The sequence below is a fragment of the Mus musculus genome, chromosome 16 (assembly GCF_000001635.26).
Source record: "Mus musculus strain C57BL/6J chromosome 16, GRCm38.p6 C57BL/6J".
Taxonomy (NCBI): Eukaryota; Metazoa; Chordata; class Mammalia; order Rodentia; family Muridae; genus Mus; species Mus musculus.
In genome coordinates, this window is record NC_000082.6 from 37,298,216 (window position 1) to 37,319,074 (window position 20,859).

The 20,859-nt window shown below is 39.0% G+C and overlaps 1 protein-coding gene across 11 annotated transcripts in view; it reads right to left on the bottom strand.

The window, feature by feature from the left end:
* The window catches only part of Stxbp5l (syntaxin binding protein 5-like), a 277,941-nt gene that overhangs the window by 191,141 nt on the left and 65,941 nt on the right, over positions 1-20,859 (bottom strand). The window lies entirely within an intron of this gene.

A 20,859-nucleotide genomic window follows, 5' to 3' on the forward strand; every position in this document is an offset into this window, starting at 1 on the left:
AAGAAAGCATCTTCAACAAATGGTGCTGGTCTAACTGGCCATCTGTATGTAAAAGAATTCAAATTGATACTTTTTTTTCATTTTTTTATTACGTATTTTCCTCAATTACATTTCCAATGCTATCCCAAAAGTCCCCCACACCCCCCCCAACTCCCCTACCCACCCATTCCCATTTTTTGGCCCTGGCGTTCCCCTGTACTGGGGCATATAAAGTTTGCCTGACCAATGGGCCTCTCTTTCCAGTGATGGCCGACTAGGCCATCTAAGTTCAAGTCCAAGTAGATCAAGAACCTTAACACAAAACCGGATACACTGAAAAAAAATGGGGTATAGAGCTAAACAGAGCATTCTCAACAAAGGAATCTCAAATGGCCAAGATATAATTGAAAAATGTTCAACATCCTTAGTCATCTGGGAAATGCAAATCAAAATGACCCTGAGATTCCATCTTACACCAATTAGAATGGCTAAGATTAAAAAATTCAGGTGACAGCAGATGCTAGTGAGGATGTGGAGAAAGAGTAACACTCCTCCATTGCTGGTGGGATTGCAGGCTGGTACAACCACTCTGGAAATCAATCTGGCAGTTCCTCAGAAAACTGGAAATAATTCTACCTGAAGACCCAGATATAACGCTCCGGGGCATATACCCAAAAGATGCTCCATTATACCAAAGGACAGGAGCTGCACTATGCTTATAGCAGCCTTATTTGTAATAGGCAGAAACTGGAAGCAACCTAGATGTCCCTCAACTGAAGAATGGGTATAGAAAATGTGGTTCATTTACACAATGGAATATAGTATTCAGCTATTAAAAATGAGGGCATCATGAATTTTGCAGGCAAATGGAAGGAACTAGAAAATATCATCCTGAGTGACATAGTACAGACCCAAAAAGTCATGCATGGTATGTACTCACTGATAAGTGGATAAAAGCCAAAAATACAGGATACCCATCATATACCCCACAGACCATAAGTTGAACAAGAAGGAAGGCCCAAGTAAAGATGTTTCAATTCCACTTAGAAGGGGGAAGAAAATAATTATGGGAAGCAGAGGGAGGGAGAGACCTGAGTGGGAGAGGGGAGGGGGAAGGGAAAGGGGGAGCAGAATCAGATATGGGGTAAGAGAGGAGAGAAGCCCAGTGGGCCAGAATACATGGAAATATACAGCTACTGTGGTTGGGGGTGGGGGGAGCCTCTAGAAAGTCTCAGGACACCAGGGATCTGAAAGGTTCCCAGAACCCAATGGAGATGACCTTAGCCAAAATGCTCAACAGTGGAGAGATGAAACCTAAAGAGAATATCTCCAGACATGAGTCCCATTTGAGACATGGGGCCACCCATTCTTCAAAATTCTTGACCCAGAATTTTTCCTGTCTAAAGGAAATGGAGGGACAAAAATGGAGCAGAGACTGAAAGAAAGGCCATCCAGTGACCAGCTCAACTTGGGATCCATTCTATGGGTGGGCATCAACAATGCCACTATTATTGATGTTATGTTGTGCCTATAGACAGGAGCCAAGCACGACTGCCCTCTGAGTGGCTCTACCAGCAGCCAACTGAGACAGATGAAGATACTTACAGCCAACCATTGAACTGAGGTTGGGGACCCCTATGGAAGAGTTAGGGGAAGGATTGAAGGAGCTGAAGGGGATGGCAATTCCATAGGAAGACCAACAGTGTTAACTAACTCAGATGCTTGGGAGCTCCCAGAGACTAATCTGTCAACCAAAGAGCACACATGGGCTATTCCAAGGCCCCTGACACATATGACTTGTCTGGCCTCAGTGGGAAAGGATGTGCCTAATCCTGTAGAGACTTGAAGCCCCAGGGTGCTCAGGGTAGGGTGAGGTGAGGAGTGGGGCATCCTCTCAGAAGCAAAGGGGAGGGAAGATGATGTGAAGAACTCTGGGGCGTGGCTGGAAGGAGAGCAACATTTGGGGTGTAAATAGAAATATTTTTTAAAAAGAAACATTGTCATAACTCATAAGCAAAAAAGTACTTTTAAAATAAAATCATTGCAGTTGTTCTATAAGAGATTCTGTGGGGCCAGGCATAGTGTTGAATGTTCTTCATCACAGCAGTTGGAAGACAGAGGCAGGCAGATCTTCATGAGTTGGAAGCCAGCCAGCCAGCCTAGCTATGTAGAGAGGCTCTGTCTCAAAAATAAATAAATAAATAAATAAATAAATAAATAAATAAATAAATAAATAAAAACAAAAGAAATTCATTGGGATAGTTTGGCTTAGGAGGTCTTCTTTGCAATGAATTCTAATATAGCTTATTGGGAGTTATTTCTCATGTAGCTGTTAGTAAATTCTTGAGTTTTAGGCAGAATGACTTTGTTAATCCAACTAAGATCTTAGCCTCATAAAGAATATTTATAATTGCACTATCTAACTTAGATACAGTGAATAATCAGCTGCATGTGCAAACAACAAAACATCATAGTTGGTTTCAAATGTTTTGGAGATAATATCTACTAATATTGTTTTAAAGTTGTTTGGGAATGCTCTTGATGCACATCCACTAATATATACCAATATTTTAAATCTTTAGGGTAATAAATACCTAATTTTAATGCATGTTCTAAGATTATAGCCACAGAAATGGTGATTCATTAGGTATGAATGGTGCTTAAGAGACTGATTTTTTTCTTCATATTTTTAAAAGCATCAGTCTTTGCTTCTTAAGTAAAGGTCCATTCACCAGCAGCATCAATACTAGCTACAAACTTACCTCAAACCCAAACACTAAGGCTTCACTTCAGACTTTCTAAACCACAAACTGCACTTTATGAATGAAATACCAGGTGAGTCTTAGCCATGCTCAGACTTTACACGGCAAGTTTTATCAGACAATCTACAGAACAGAAGGGAAGAGGCATTTTCTGTGGTTGATTACTTTTTACTCTTCAAGTTTCAGGATAGGAGCTTAAATTACTGTTATGGTAGAAGGGATGTGGCTATGTGGTTCCCTAAAACTAGTTAAAAAATAAAATTATGAAGGGGGGGAGGGAGAAGAATACTAAGGAAGAAAATGACAAGAATTTTAAAAACAAGTCAGTAAAGAAGGAGATAGCATCCCTGTGAGCCCTGTAGTCTCATGAGCCAAAATGCTGATAGGCAGAAACTTTAGTGAAACATTTAACCCATAAAAGAAAAGAAAATAGAAAATGTCCCTTAAGTAAAACAACCTCATGGTATAGTTGATTTAAAATAAACTATACCATCTAGAACTATTATACAAAAGACCAAATTAAAAATGAATTAATATTCAATTAAATTTTATTCATAGTCTTAATGAACTATCAGTCAACTAATGTGTAAATAAAAACCTTACTCAATCACTTGTCATTATTTGGGGAACCGTCTAACATAACTCAAACTAAATTAAATTTCTGCAACTATTAGGTAACTTACCAATTAGAGACATTAAACTTGTTCTGTGAAATACTAAAATACAGCAAATATTTTGAGCTTTAAATACCACACAGTTTGTCTTACAGCTTCTCAACTTTTATACAGTAGTACAAAAATAGCCACAGAAAGCACACACATTAAAAAGCAGAACTGTGCTACAGCAGCATAGTCTTATGCCTAGAATAAGGCATGGACCGCATTAGCTATGCATGCCACTACATGGAATCTAAACATTAATTTTTCTATTTTTATTTGGCTATGTAGTTTCATACAAATTTGCTGAAATTATAACAGAAACTTCCTTAAATGGTTAACTTTTTATGGAAACCATAGCATGTTTATGCTATTTTTTCAATATATTATTACTTGGAACAAGCAAGAAATACATATGATCAAAATGTTTCATGTAATATTATGCATTCTCAATTTACATTGCCAAAAATACACTAGAAATAATGACTAGCACATATAACATTAATTAACAGAATAAACACTTTATGGTTAAAATGTACCTGTCTAGATGTTGGAGATTCAAAACTTATACAGTGTATCTGTACCCCTTTGGAAACTTAAAATTTAAGAAAATATTTAGAAAAACTAAATGATAGTTGTATTATTTTATTTCATATATACAAATAAAATCAAATCAGATACACAGCCTATCCTAATACTTCCTCATTGCATTTTAAATTACAATGTTTTATAGACTATTGCCAGATTTTTTTTTCTTCTTTAGGTCATCTAAAATATGGGTTCCAAATATATCCAAGGTTGACCTTAAACTCACAGCAATCTTCCTGTCTAGAGTCTTGAAGTTTGGGTTATAGAGTTTGGTTATCATGTTAAGCTGTTAGTTGATTTTTACCTATTCTAAAACCAATTAGTAGCCTAATGACTTGTAACTTTTTACTTTATTGACAGAGGTCAGTTATAAGGTGAGGATTTTATATTATACTCACTAAGGATTACATTCTCTATGGTTTCTTACTCAAATTTAAAAATTGTTAATTCATTACATCATATTAAGTAAAAGCAGTTATCAGAAGGGAAAAAGTTTCAGTTGATCATTTTCTTGTCTACTGTGAGAAAGATATCAAGGTGTTTAATTATTCAGTTGTCATATAATTATACATGTTGGTACCATGGAGTGAAAATTTATATAATAAATATTATATTAAGGATATTCTGAATTTTAGTTCTGAAAAGCATCAACTAGTACATATATAGTAATGGAAAGTTGGTTTAACAAAAGGCTCAAATTAAAAAAATGAGTTTTGCTGGTCCTTAAGTTCAATAATAATCAATAATTCCACCCTAAAATCAAAATTATACATTAATTGTTTTATATTCATTCATGCTGTCCATGTATTATATAATATTTCCATTTGTTCTTAAATGTACATGCTATAAGTTTAAACATTATTGATCAACTAGAGTTTACATCTAGAAAATGGTTCCTGGATTAGAAAAATATTTGAAAATCATAGCATGCAAGTATGCTAGGGTTAGTAGTGCTATCAAAGCAAGGAACAATGTTATTAACTGGTAGTTTGAACAATCTTTTAGAAGAGAGACTGCATATCTTCTATAGCTACAGAAGATACAGTTGGGAATAGTGTATAAGGAAGTTACAAAACAAACTCATATTTGAGCTAGAATTAAAAGACTAGTTCTTCTAAAATGGGTTAAATTTATGAGCTAACCCGTCATCTTCACAGTTAGCCTAACTGGATTTAACTCATCTAGACAATATGCCTCTGGAAGTGTCGATGATGGCATTTCCAGAGAGGTTTAACTAAGGAGGGAAGACCTACCCTGAATGTGGGTGGCATCATTCCATGGGCCTGGGTCCCAGACTGAATCAAAAGGAAGAAAGAAAAAAAAAGAAAAGAAAAGAAAGAAAGAAAGAAAGAAAGAAAGAGAGAGAGAAAGAGAGAAAGAAAGCAAGCTAAGCACCAGCATTTATCTGTTTCTTGACTGTGGAAACAAAAGACCAGCTCTCTCATGCTCCTGCTGCCATGCTTTCCCCGTTACGATGGACTGAACCTTCAAATCCAAAGTCAAAATAAACCCTTCGTTCCATAAGTTGCTTTGCGCCAGATGTTTTGTCTTGGGCATGAGAAAAATAACTGATAAAATTATTTTTAGACTGGGGGCTGGAGAGATGGCTTAGCAGTAAAGAGCACTGACTGCTCTTCAGCAGGTCCTGAGTTCAAATCCCAGCAACCACATGGTGGCTCACAACCATCCGTAATGAGATCTGATGCCCTCTTCTGGGGTGTCTGAAGACAGCTACAAAGCACTTACATATAATAAATAAATAAATTTTTAAAAAATATATATTTAGACATGATATTGTATTTAAAAGGAGGTGATACAGAGATTCTATGGTCTTCAGGAAAAGAGAAAGAGAGAAAAAGAGAAGGGGAGAAAAAGGTGGTGGGGGGAGAATGTTTATGTTTCAAAATAAATTAATAATCATTTGCACTTTGTATACCAGCAGGTTCAGATTTTTAAAAAATTATATGCATAACTTATCATAAGTTCATCATCCAGGTAGTCAGAACAAGAAATCAAGAGGAACTTGGAGGCAGGAACTTATGCAGAGGTCATGAATGTGCACTGTTCACTGGCTTGTACTTCATTGCTTGTTCAGCCTGCTTTCTTATAGAATCCAGGACCAGAAGCCAATGGGTGCCCCTACCCACAATGGTCTGTTCCCTCCCACATCAATCATTAATTAAGAAAATGCACTGTGTGCCTGCCTTCAGCCTGATCTTAAGGAGGCATTTTCTCTACTGAGAGTCCTTTCCAAATGATTCTAGCTTGGGTCAAACTGACATAAAGCTTGGCAACACAGGCCCTTCAGGGCTGCTTGCTTCCTCTATTGCAGATCTGATACATTGCCTTGTGCTTATTGAAAAATAAACAGGAATAAAATAGTCACAGGAGGCAGACAGAGGGAGGGAAATGTGTGGGAAACAGATGGGAAGGGAATGGGGAGGGCTCAAGATCAGGTATGGGGAGAGACAGTTGAGATGGCCAGATGGCCATGAAAATGAATGGAACTCTGTAATTGACTGGGGTAGGGAGGTGGGGTGCATCTCAAGGACTTGAAAGAGACCTATGATAAGGGAGGCTTCTGTGAATCAATAGGGGTAACTCGCAACAGTGAGGAGGCCACCTCCTTTAGCCAGGTAGGAATCCCTGTGGAGCAATAGGGACACCAACCCACCCACAAAACTTTCAACCCCAAATTTATGCTGTCTACAAGAAATGCAGATATGGAGGATGGAGCAGAGACAAGGGAATGGCCAAACAATAACTGGTCCAACATGAGACCCATCCCATGGGCAAATATCAATCCCTGACACAACAATATTGTGTTAAGTTTGCAGACAAAAGCGCAACATGGCTGTCCTCTGATAGGCTCCACCCAGCAGCTGACTCAGAAGGATGCAGAGACCCACAGCCAAAAAGTGGATAGAGTTTGGGGACTCTTATGGAAGAATAGGGGGAAGGATTGCAGCCCCAAAGGAGATAGGAATTACATAGGAAGACCAACAGAGTCAACTAACCTAGACCCTTGAGGCTCTCAGAGACTGAACCACCAACAAAAAAGCATACATGGGCTGGACCTAGACCTCCCCCCATATATGTAGCAGAAGTACATTTTGGTCTTCATGTGGGTTCTAAAGAACTGGAGCAGGGGCTATACCAAAAGAAGTTGCCTGTATGTGGGATATGTTCTTATAGCTAGTCTGCCTTGTCTGACCTCAGTGTGAGAGTATGCACCTAGCCCCACAGAGACTTAATATGCCAGGGTGAGAGGATACCCAGAGTGGGCCTCTGCTTACTCAGAGGAGAAGGGGAAGGGGGAAAGATTGTGGGAGGGTACACCACAAAAAGGAGGGGCAGTGAGTGAGATGTAAAGTGAATAAACTTTTTAAAAGAACTTCAAAGGAGTGCACAGGGGTCCACCAGCCCGAGAGGTTTCTTCCGGCGGGAGCCTCCTTGGCTCCAGGACTCCGCAGAGGGCAGGCTGCACGGGTGACGGTGTGGAATACAGAGGCCAGCCATTTCTGAGACAGGCGAGAGCCACAGAGCTTCTGAGGCGGCGCCATCTTTGGCTCCAGACAACCGGCCACCTTCCTGGCCAAAGCAACACAGCTTCTGGGAAAGATCCTCTTTTGGGCCTTCATCTTCAGCCAGGAGGAGGTCCAAACACCAGATAACTGTGCACCTTCCCTGAAAGAGGAGAGCTTGCCTGCAGAGACTGCTCTGACCACTGAAACTCAGAGGAGAAAGCTAGTCTCCCAAGTCTGCTGATAGAGGGTAACAAAATCAACAGAGGAACAATCTCTAAACAAAGACAACTATAACAACTAACTCCAGAGATTGCCAGATGGCGAAAGGTAAACATAAGAATCCTACTAACAGAAACCAGGACCACTCACCATCATCAGAACCCAGAACGCCCACTTCGCCCAGTCCAGGGCATCCTAACACACCTGAAAAGGTAGACCTGGATTTAAAAGCATATCTCATGATGATGGTAGAGGACATAAAGAAGGAATTTAATAACTCACTTAAAGAAATACAGGAGAACACTGCTAAAGAGTTACAAGTCCTTAAAGAAAAACAGGAAAACACAACCAAACAGGTAGAAGTCCTTATAGAAAAACAGAAAAACACATCCAAAGAGGTGATAGAAATGAACAAAACCATAAGAGACCTAAAAAAGGTAGTAGACACAATAAAGAAAACCCAAAGTGAGGCAACGCTGGAGATAGAAACCCTAGGAAAGAAATCTGGAACCATAGATGCCAGCATCAGCAACAGAATAAAAGAGATGGAAGAGAGAATCTCGGGTGCAGAAGATTCCATAGAGAACATCAGCACAACAATCAAAGAAAATGGAAAATGCAAAAAGATCCTAACTCAGAACATCCAGGAAATCCAGGACACAATGAGAAGACCAAACCTACGGATAATAGGAGTGGATGAAAATGAAGATTTTCACCTCAAAGGACCAGCAAACATCTTCAACAAAATTATTGAAGAAAACTTCCCAAATATAAAGAAAGAGATGCCCATGAACATACAAGAAGCCTACAGAACTCCAAATAGACTGGACCAGAAAAGAAATTCCTCCCGACACATAATAATCAGAACATCAAATGCACTAAATAAAGATAGAATACTAAAAGCAGTAAGGGAAAAAGGTCAAGTAACATATAAAGGCAAACCTATCAGAATTACACCAGATTTTTCACCAGAGACTATGAAAGCCAGAAGAGCCTGGACAGATGTTATACAGACACTAAGAGATCATAAATTCCAGCCCAGGCTACTATACCCAGCCAAACTCTCAATTATCATAGATGGAGAAACCAAAGTATTCCACGACAAAAATAAATTCACCCATTATCTCTCCACGAATCCAGCCCTTCAAAGGATAATAACAGATAAAAACCAATACAAGGACGGGAACCACGCCCTAGAAATAACAAGAAGATAATCCCTCAACAAAACTAAAAGAAGACAGCCACAAGAACAGAATGCCAACTTTAACAACAAAAATAACAGGAAGCAACAATTACTTTTCCTTAATATCTCTTAATATCAATGGTCTCAACTCCCCAATAAAAAGACATAGACTAACAGACTGGCTACACAAACAGGACCCAACATTCTGCTGCTTACAGGAAACCCATCTCAGGGAAAAAGACAGACACTACCTCAGAGTGAAAGGCTGGAAAACAACTTTCCAAGCAAATGGTCTGAAGAAACAGGCTGGAGTAGCCATTCTAACATCAGATAAAATCGACTTCCAACCCAAAGTTATCAAAAAAGACAAGGAAGGACACTTCATACTCATCAAAGGTAAAATCCTCCAAGAGGAACTCTCAATTCTGAATACCTACATTCCAAATGCAAGGGCAGCCACATTCATTAAAGACACTTTAGTAAAGCTCAAAGCACACATTGCGCCTCACACAATAATAGTGGGAGACTTCAACACACCACTTTCATCAATGGACAGATCATGGAAACAGAAACTAAACAGGGACACAGTGAAACTAACAGAAGTTATGAAACAAATGGACCTGACAGATATCTACAGAACATTTTATCCTAAAACAAAAGGATATACCTTCTTCTCAGCACCTCATGGGACCTTCTCCAAAATTGACCATATAATTGGTCACAAAACAGGCCTCAACAGATACAAAAATATTGAAATTGTCCCATGTATCCTATCAGACCACCATGGCCTAAGACTGATCTTCAATATCAACATAAATAATGGAAAGCCAACATTCAACTGGAAACTGAACAACACTCTTCTCAATGATACCTTGGTCAAGGAAGGAATAAAGAAAGAAATTAAAGACTTTTTTAGAGTTTAATGAAAATGAAGCCACAACATACCCAAACCTATGGGACACAATGAAAGCATTTCTAAGAGGGAAACTCATAGCTCTGAGTGCCTCCAAGAAGAAACGGGAGAGAGCACATACTAGCAGCTTGACAACACATCTAAAAGCTCTAGAAAAAAAGGAAGCAAATTCACCCAAGAGGAGTAGACGGCAGGAAGTAATCAAACTCAGGGGTGAAATCAACCAAATGGAAACAAGAAGAACTATCCAAAGAATTAACCAAACGAGGAGTTGGTTTTTTGAGAAAATCAACAAGGTAGATAAACCCTTAGCTAGACTCACTAAAGGTCACAGGGACAAAATCCTAATTAACAAAATCAGAAATGAAAAGGGAGACATAACAACAGATCCTGAAGAAATCCAAAACACCATCAGATCCTTCTACAAAAGGCTATACTCAACAAAACTGGAAAACCTGGACGAAATGGACAAATTTCTGGACAGATACCAGGTACCAAAGTTGAATCAGGATCAAGTTGACCATCTAAACAGTCCCATATCACCTAAAGAAATAGAAGCAGTTATTAGTAGTCTCCCAGCCAAAAAAAGCCCAGGACCAGATGGGTTTAGTACAGAGTTCTATCAGACCTTCAAAGAAGATCTAATTCCAGTTCTGCACAAACTATTTCACACAAGAGAAGTAGAAGGTACTCTACCCAACTCATTTTATAAAGCTACTATTACTCTGATACCTAAACCACAGAAAGACCCAACAAAGATAGAGAATCGATCCATACTTATCTCCTTGTACTAAGGTCAAATCTAAGTGGATCAAGGAACTTCACATAAAACCAGAGACACTGAAACTTATAGAATTGACAAATGGGACCTAATGAAACTCCAAAGTTTCTGCAAGGCAAAAGACATCGTCAACAAGACAAAAAGACCACCAACAGATTGGGAAAGGATCTTTACCTATCCTAAATCAGATAGGGGACTAATATCCAACATATATAAAGAACTCAAGAAGGTGGACTCCAGAAAATCGAATAACCCCATTAAAAAATGGGGCTCAGAACTGAACAAAGAATTCTCACCTGAGGAATACCGAATGGCTGAGAAGCACCTGAAAAAATGTTCAACATCCTTAATCATCAGGGAAATGCAAATCAAAACAACCCTGAGATTCCACCTCACACCAGTCAGAATGGCTAAGTTCAAAAATTCAGGTGACAGCAGATGCTGGCGTGGATGTGGAGAAAGAGGACCACTCCTCCATTGTTGGTGGGATTGCAGGCTTGTACAACCACTCTGGAAATCAGTCTGGCGGTTCCTCAGAAAATTGGACATAGTACTACCGGAGGATCCAGCAATACCTCTCCTGGGCATATATCCAGAAGATGCCCCAACTGGTAAGAAGGACACATGCTCCACTATGTTCATAGCAGCCTTATTTATAATAGCCAGAAGCTGGAAAGAACCCAGATGCCCCTCAACAGAGGAATGGATACAGAAAATGTGGTACATCTACACAATGGAGTACTACTCAGCTATTAAAAAGAATGAATTTATGAAATTCCTAGGCAAATGGATGGACCTGGAGGGCATCATCCTGAGTGAGGTAACACATTCACAAAGGAACTCAGATGATATGTACTCACTGATAAGTGAATATTAGCCCCAAACCTAGGATACCCAAGATATAAGATACAATTTGCTAAACACATGAAACTCAAGAAGAATGAAGACTGAAGTGTGGACACTATGCCCCTCCTTAGAATTGGGAACAAAACACCCATGGAAGGAGTTACAGAGACAAAGTTTGGAGCTGAGATGAAAGGATGGACCATGTAGTGACTGCCATATCCAGGGATCCACCCCATAATCAGCATCCAAACGCTGACACCATTGCGTACACTAGCAAGATTTTATCGAAAGGACCCAGATGTAGCTGTCTCTTGTGAGACTATGCCGGGGCCTAGCAAACACAGAAGTGGATGCTCACAGTCAGCTATTGGATGGATCACAGGGCCCCCAATGGAGGAGCTAGAGAAAGTACCCAAGGAGCTAAAGGGATCTCCAACCCTACAGGTGGAACAACATTATGAACTAACCAGTACCCCGGAGCTCTTGACTCTAGCTGCATATGTATCAAAAGATGGCCTAGTCGGCCATCACTGAAAAGAGAGGCCCATTGGACACGCAAACTTTATATGCCCAAGTACAGGGGAACGCCAGGGCCAAAAAGGGGGAGTGGGTGGGTAGGGGAGTGGGGGTGGGTGGGTATGGGGGACTTTTGGTATAGCATTGGAAATGTAAATGAGCTAAATACCTAATAAAAAATGGAAAAAAAAAAGAACTTCAAAAATAAACACAGGAAAAAAGAAAAACACCATGATTATCTTAGAATCACAGATATTAGAACACTATATGTGAAAAATAGCAAAACACAGAATTACCTATCACAGTCCTGTGTTTATGAATGTGTTATACTAGGCTTGCAAAAGTGAAATGCAAAGAAAAAATTATTTTAAAATTTCTAAGACAGTGAAAGCAGAACATTTAAAATGTCATGGGTATTTCCAAGCCCGGTCCCCAAACACAAGGTTAATTTTTGGAAGATAGATGATAAAACACTGAAAAGGTACTAGTCTCTCCAGGAATAGCAGAGGATGTGTTGTCTCTGTTCATAGATGCTACCAGTTCCATTAGAGCCATATAGAGAACTCAAGTTCAAAGGTAAGATGGAGAATCCAGAGGGTGAGAGCAGAGCATTTAATCAAGTACAGACCATTTGGAGCACAGTCCTCATCCTATCAATAGGTCCTACATAGTACATACAGCTGTCAGAATTTAAAACAATTCGATGAGCTTAGCAAAATGTATATTTAGAAAACACCACTTGAAACTTAATTGTATTCTATATGGTAGCATACAATATAATACAATGGATATATACAAAAATAATTTTTATATTAAGATTTATTCATTTTATACATGCAGGTGTTTTGTCTACATGTGTGTCTTTATGCCACATGTATGCAGTGCCTGTAAAGATCATTTAAAAAAGATGTCAAATCTTTCTGAACTGATATTAAAGTTCTGAGTTCTGGGTGTTGGACACTGATCCAGGGTCCTCTGAAAGAACAGCAACTACTATTGACCAGTAGGCCATCTCTCCAGAGCCCCACATAAAATATTTAAGCACCATTCATGATTTATATTCTTATTTATAAGGATGTTATAACATGGATAGGACCCATACACCAAAATTACAAAGCACTGATGAAAGAATTTTTTTTAAAGATCTAAACAAAGTGAGAGACATATTGTGTGAACCAATTATAAGACTCCAAAATGGCAAGGATGCCTTCTGGTCGGCACCACCACCGGGTCACCTTGGGCATGGAGTCAGCGGACACCCCCAAGGACCCCTAGAGGACTCTCCACGCGATCTTAGGACCACCAGTGAGTGGAACACAACTTCTGTTCCAATCCAATCACACGGGACCTGAGACAGCATCAGGGAAGCAGAAAACCCAGCCTGACCAGGGTCACAAATCCCTTCCGGTCGGTGCTAGCAACAGGTCACCTGGGCACAGAGTTGGCAGATACCCCCAAGGTCCTTAGAGGACAGCTTCTGAGGCAGACCCCATTTCTGGCTCCAGACATCTGGGCACCTTGCCTGCCAGAGGAGAGGTGTCCGCCCTGCCCAGGAGGGCTTTCCTGGAGCACCTGACAGAGCCATCTTGGTTCCCAGATCCCTCCAAGACTAGTCTGCGCAGGTGAGAGTGTGGACTACAAAAGCTAACAGCTTCTGGAACAGATCCTGTTTCCAGCCTTCATCTTCTGCCAGGAGGCAGGTCCGAACACCAGATATCTGTGCACCTTCCCTGTAAGAGGAGAGCTTGCCTGCAGAGAGTGTTCTGACCACTGAAACTCCGAGGAGAGAGCTAATCTCCCAGGTCTGCTGATAGAGGCTAACAGAATCATGAGAGGAACAATATCTAACTAGAGACAACTATAACAACTAACTCCAGAGATTACCAGATGGAGAAAGGCAAACATAAGAATCTTACTAACAGAAACCAAGACCACTCACCATCATCAACACAACATGCCCACCTCGCCCAGTCCTGGACACCCCAACACACCCGAAAAGCTAGACCCGGATTTAAAAGCATATCTCATGATGATGGTAGAGGACATCAAGAAGGACTTTAATAACTCACTTAAAGAAATATAGGAGAACACTGCTAAAGAGTTACAAGTCCTTAAAGAAAAACACAAAAACAAAACCAAACAGGTAGAAGTCCTTAAAGAAAATAGGAAAACACATCCAAACAGGTGATGGAAATAAACAAAACCATACTAGACCTAAAAAGGGAAGTAGACACAATGAAGAAAACCCAAAGTGAGGCAACGCTGGAGATAGAAACCCTAGGAAAGAAATGTGGAACCATAGATGTGAGCATCAACAACAGAATACAAGAGATGGAAGAGATAATCTCAGGTGCTGAAGATTCCATAGAGAACATCAGCCTAACAATCAAAGAAAATGCAAAATGCAAAAAGATCCTAACTCAAAACATCCAGGAAATTCAGGACACAATGAGAAGACCAAACTTACGGATAATAGGAGTAGATGAGAGTGAAGATTTTTCAACTTAAAGGGCCAGCAAATATCTTCAACAAAATTATAGAAGAAAACTTCCCAAACCTAAAGAAAAAGATGCCCATGAACATACAAGAAGCCTACAGAACTCCAAATAGACTGGACCAGAAAAGAAATTCCTCCCAACATATAATAATCAGAACAACAAATGCACTAAATAAAGATAGAATATTAAAAGCAGTAAGGGAAAAGGTTCAAGTAACATATAAAGGCAGGCCTATCAGAATTATACCAGACTTTTCACCAGAGACTATGAAAGCCAGAAGATCCTGGACAGATGTTATACAGACACTATGAGAACACAAATGCCAACCCAGGCTACTATACCCAGCCAAACTTATAATTACCATAGATGGAGAAACCAAAGTATTCCATGACAAAACCAAATTCACACATTATCTTTCCACGAATTCAGCCCTTCAAAGGATAATAACAGAAAAAAAAAGAAAAAGAAACAATACAAGGACAGAAACCACATCCTAGAAAAAGCAAGAAAGTAATCCTTTAACAAACCTAAAAGAAGACAGCCACAAGAACAGAAAGCCAACTCTAACAACAAAAATAATAGGAAGCAACAATTACTTTTCCTTAATATCTCTTAATATCAATGGACTCAATTCCCCAATAAAAAGACATAGACTAACAGACTGGCTACACGAACAGGACCCAACATTTTGCTGCTTACAGGAATCCCATCTCAAGGAAAAAGACAGACACTACCTCAGAATGAAAGGCTGGAAAATAATTTTCCAAGCAAATGGTCTGAAGAAACAAGCTGGAGTCGCCATTCTGATATCTAATAAAATTGACTTCCAACTCAAAGTTATCAAAAAAGAAAAGGAGGGACACTTCATACTCAAAGGTAAAATCCTCCAAGAGGAACTCTCAATTCTGAATACCTACATTCCAAATGCAAGGGCAGCCACATTCATTAAAGACACTTTAGTAAAGCTCAAAACACACATTGCACCTCACACAATAATAGTGGGAGACTTCAACACACCACTTTCATCAATGGACAAATCATGGAAAAAGAAACTAAACAGGGACACAGTGAAACTAACAGAAGTTATGAAACAAATGGACTTAACAGATATCTACAGAATGTTTTATCCTAAAACAAAAGGATATACCTTCTTCTCAGTACCTCATGGTACCTTCTCCAAAACTGACCACATAATTGGTCACAAAATAGGCCTCAACAGATACAAAAATGTTGAAATTCTCTCATGCATCCTATCAGATCACCATGGACTGAGACTGATCTTCAAAAACAGCATAAATAATAGAAATCCAACATTCACGTGGAAACTGAACAACACTCTTCTCAATGATACCTTGGTCAAGGAAGGAATAAAGAAAGAAAGAAAGACTTTTTAGAGTTTAATGAAAATGAAGACACAACATACCCAAACTTATGGGACACAATGAAAGCATTTCTAAGAGGAAAATTCATAGCTCTGAGTGCCTCCAAAAAGAAACTAGAGAGAGCACACACTAGCAGCTTGACAACACACCTAAAAGCTCTAGAAAAAAAAGGAAGAAAATTCACCCAAGAGGAGTAGACGGCAGGAAATAATCAAACTCAGGGGTGAAATCAACCAAGTGGAAACAAGAAGAACTATTCAAAGAATCAATCAAATGAGGAGCTGGTTCTTTGAGAATAATCAGCAAGATAGATAAACCCTTAGGCAGACTCACTAGAGGGCACAGGGAAAGCATCCTAATTAACAAAATCAGAAATGAAAAGGGAGACATAACAACAGATCCTGAAGAAATCCAAAACACCATCAGATCCTTCTACAAAAGGCTATATTCAACAAAACTGGAAAACCTGGACGAAATGGACAAATTTCTAGACAGATACCATGTGCCAAAGTTAAATCAAGATCAGGTTAATGATCTAAACAGTCCTATATCCTCTAAAGAAATAGAAGCAGTCATTAATAGTCTCCCAACCAAAAAAAGCCCAGGACCAGATGGGTTTAGTGCAGAGTTCTATCCGACCTTCAAAGAAGATCTAATTCCAGTTCTTCACAAACTATCCCACAAAATAGAAACAGAAGGTACTCTACCAAATTCATCCTATGAAGCCACAATTACTCTGATACCTAAACCACAGAAAGACCCAACAAAGATAGAGAACTTCAGACCAATTTCTCTTATGAATATCGATGCAAAAATACTCAATAAAATTCTCGATAACCGAATCCAAGAACACATCAAAACAATCATCCATCCTGACCAAGTAGGTTTCATTCCAGGGATGTAGGGATGGTATAATATACGGAAATCCATCAATGTAATCCACTATATAAACAAACTCAAAGACAAAAACCATATGATCATCTTGTTAGAGAAAACATTTTACAAAATCCAACACCCATTCATGATAAAAGTCTTGGAAAGATCAGGAATTCAAGGCCCATACCTAAACATGATAAAAGCAATCTACAGCAAACTAGTAGCCAACATCAAAGTAAATGGAGAGAAGCTGGAAGCAATCCCACTAAAATCAGGGACTAGACAAAGCTGCCCACTTTCTACATATATATTCAACATAGTATTTGAAGTCCTAGCCAGAGCAATTAGACAACAAAAGGAGATCAAGGGGATACAAATTGGAAAGAAAGAGGTCAAAATATCACTATTTGCAGATGATATGATAGTATATATAAGTGACCCTAAAAATTCCACCAGAGAACTCCTAAACCTGATAAACAGCTGGATATAAAATTAACTCAAACAAGTCAATTGTCTTTCTCTACACAAAGGATAAACAGGCTGAGAAAGAAATTAGGGAAACAATGCCCTTCACAATAGTCACAAATAATATAAAATACCTTGACTCTAACTAAGGAAGTGAAAGATCTGTATGATAAGAACTTCAAGTCTCTGAAGAAAGAAATTAAAGAAGGTCTCAGAAGATGGAAAGATCTCCCATGCTCATGGATTGGCAAGATCAATATAGTAAAAATGGCTATCTTGCCAAAAGCAATCTACAGATTCAATGCAATCCCCATCAAAATTCCAACTCAATTCTTCAACAAATTATAAAGGGCTATCTGTAAATTCATCTGGAATAACAAAAAACCTAGGATAGCAAAAACTCTTCTCAATGATAAAAGAACCTCTGGTGGTATCATCATGCCAAACCTAAAGCTGTACTACAGAGCAATTTTGATAAAAAACAAAACAAAACAAAACAAAACAAAACAAAACAAAAACCCTGCATAGTACTGGTATAGTGACAGACAAGTAGACCAATGGAATAGAATCAAAGACCCAGAAATGAACCCACACACCTATGGTCACTTGATCTTTGACAAGGGAGCTAAAACCATCCAGTGGAAAAAAGACAGCATTTTCAACAAATGTTGCTGGCAAAGTGGTGGTTATCATGTAGAAGAATGCGAATTGATCCATTCCTATCTCCTTGTACTAAGGTCAAATCTAAGTGGATTAAGGAATTCCACATAAAACCAGAGACAGTGAAATTTATAGAGGAGAAAGTGCGGAAAAGCCTCGAAGATATGGGCACAGGGGAAAATTTCCTGAATAGAACAGCAAGGCTTGTGCTGTAAGATCAAGAATCGACAAATGGGACCTCATAAAATTGCAAAGCTTCTGTAAGGCAAAAGAAACCTTCAATAAGACAAAAAGGCCACCAAAAGATTGGGAAAGGATCTTTACCTATCCTAAATCAGATAGGGGACTAATATCCAATATATATATAAAGAACTCAAGAAAGTGGACTCCAGAAAATCAAATAACCCCAGTAAAAAATGGGGCTCAGAGCTAAACAAAGAATTCTCACCTGAGGAATACCGAATGGCTGAGAAGCACCTGAAAAAATGTTCAACATCCTTAATCATCAGGGAAATGCAAATCAAAGCAACCCTGAGATTCCACCTCACACCAGTCAAAATCGCTAAGATCAAAGCCTCAACTGACAGCAGATGCTGGCAAGGATGTGGAGAAAGAGGAACACTCTTCCATTGTTGTTGGGATTGCAAGCTTGTACAACCACTCTGGAAATCAGTCCGGCGGTTCCTCAGAAATTGGACATAGTACTACCGAAGGATCCCGAAATACCTCTCCTGGGCACATATCCATAAGATGTTCCAACTGGTAAGAAGGACACATGCTCCACTATGTTCATAGCAGCCTTATTTATAAAAGCCAGAAGCTGGAGAGAACCCAGATGCCCCTCAACAGAGGAATGGATACAGAAAATGTGGTACATTTACACAGTGGAGTACTACTCAGCTATTAAAAGGAATGAATTTATGAAATTCCTAGGTAAATGGATGGACCTGGAGGATATCATCCTGAGTGAGGTAACCCAATCACAAAAGAACTCACATGATATGTACTCACTGTTAAGTGGATATTAGCCCAGAAACTTAGAATACTCAAGATGCAAGGTACAATCTGTAAAACACATGAAACTCAAGAAGAACGAAGACCAAAATGTGGACACTTTGCCCTTTCTTAGAACTGGGAACAAAACACCCATGGAAGGAGTTACAGAGACAAAGTTTGGAGCTGAGACGAAAGGATGGACCATCTAGAGACTGCCATACCCGAGGATCCATCCCATAATCAGCCTCCAAATGCTGATACCATTGCATACACTAGCAGATTTTGCTGAAAAGACCCAGATATAGCTGTCTCTTGTGAGGCTATGCAGGGGCCTAGCAAACACAGAAATGGATGCTCACAGTCAGCCATTGGATGGATCACAGGGCCCTCAATGGAGGAACTAGAGAAAGTATCCAAGGAGCTAAAGGGATCTGCAACCCTATAGGTGGAACAACAATATCAACTAACCCGTACCCCTGAGAGCTCGTGTCTCTAGCTGCATATGTATCAGAAATTGGCCTAGTCGGCCATCATTGGAAAGAGAGGCCCATAGGTCTTGCAAACTTTATATGCCTTAGTACAGGGGAACGCCAGGGCCAAGAAGTGGAAGTGAGTGGGTAGGGGAGTGGGGGGGGGGAGGGTATGGGGGACTTTTGGGATAGCACTGGAAATGTAAATGAAGAAAATACCTAATAAAAAATTGCAAGGATGTCAAAGCTTCCTAAACTAATGCAGTCCAACTCCTACTAAATCTCCAGCATTAAATTTAAAATGTTCCAAAATTTATTAAAAGGAGTCAAATTTAAACCCAATTCAGAAAAAAAGAAAGAGAAAAAAAAACAATAGGAACAAACACTAAGCTTAATTTTAAAGCTTTCTAGATAGATAGATAGTAATCAAAAAGGGTCTCATCGGCACTGGGACAGATACATCACGGAAATGCAATGAGAGTTCCAGAAATTGATCCAGACAATCTCTCTAATTGAATTTTGGTAAAGTAGAGACAGAAATTAAATAGAGTAAGAACAGTCTTTCCAACAAATAGTGAAGAGACTAGGCATTCATAGGTTAAAAATAAATCTTGACCTATAACCCATGTGTGAAACAAAAATAACTTTAAGTGAATTATAAATTTAAGTGTAAAAGTATAAAAACCTTTTTAGAATAGTAAAATAATTACCTTTGAAAATAAAGAAACTTAAAAAGCGTAGATGAAATAATGATTGAATTGAATGGTGACTAAACATTTTTGCCCATGAAAGACTTCATTGCAGAGGAAAAAGTTAAGAAAATATTTACAAATAAGATGATTGATAAAATACCTGTAGAACATAAAAAGAACAAGCACAAACAATATCTAGCTAGAATATGAAAAGACGTGAATAAGCATTTCCTCACCAAGGACTAATGGCTGGAAATAGGTGTATACAAAATAACTCCATTTCTAGTCAGTAGGGAAATGCAAGTTAAAACACCTAGGCAAGTCACTACTTACAATGTAAAAATCTGTGATAAGATCAAGCCCTTTTAGAATATGGAGAAATGATATCTGCTTATACTTCTTGTAGGAATATAGAATAATAACATACAACCAAATGTTTGTGATGGCAAATAATTGATACTCTCAAGTGTATTGGCTTACTATTCTGAGGCTTCATAGGTTAATCATATTTAATAGTTTTTCAACAGTAATAATTTAATGTTTGGTGAGTATGAGTAAAGTCAAGAAGCATCTATAAAATTATAAGAAATAAAAATCAAAATATTAGATAATCTTAGCAGCACAAACGCATAGTATAGTACCATTATATCTCCAGATTATATAGAAGATTTATGGACGTAGGCTGGCAGGATGGCTCAGTGTGTAAAAGATGATTGTCACCACATCTCAGGACCAACCGGACTTCCATCTCCAGAACATACAGAAAGAAACCCGAGTCTGGCAAGTTGTCCTCTGTCTTCCACTTACAGACAATGGCACATGCGATCGCATGAAACACATAGTCTCTTTC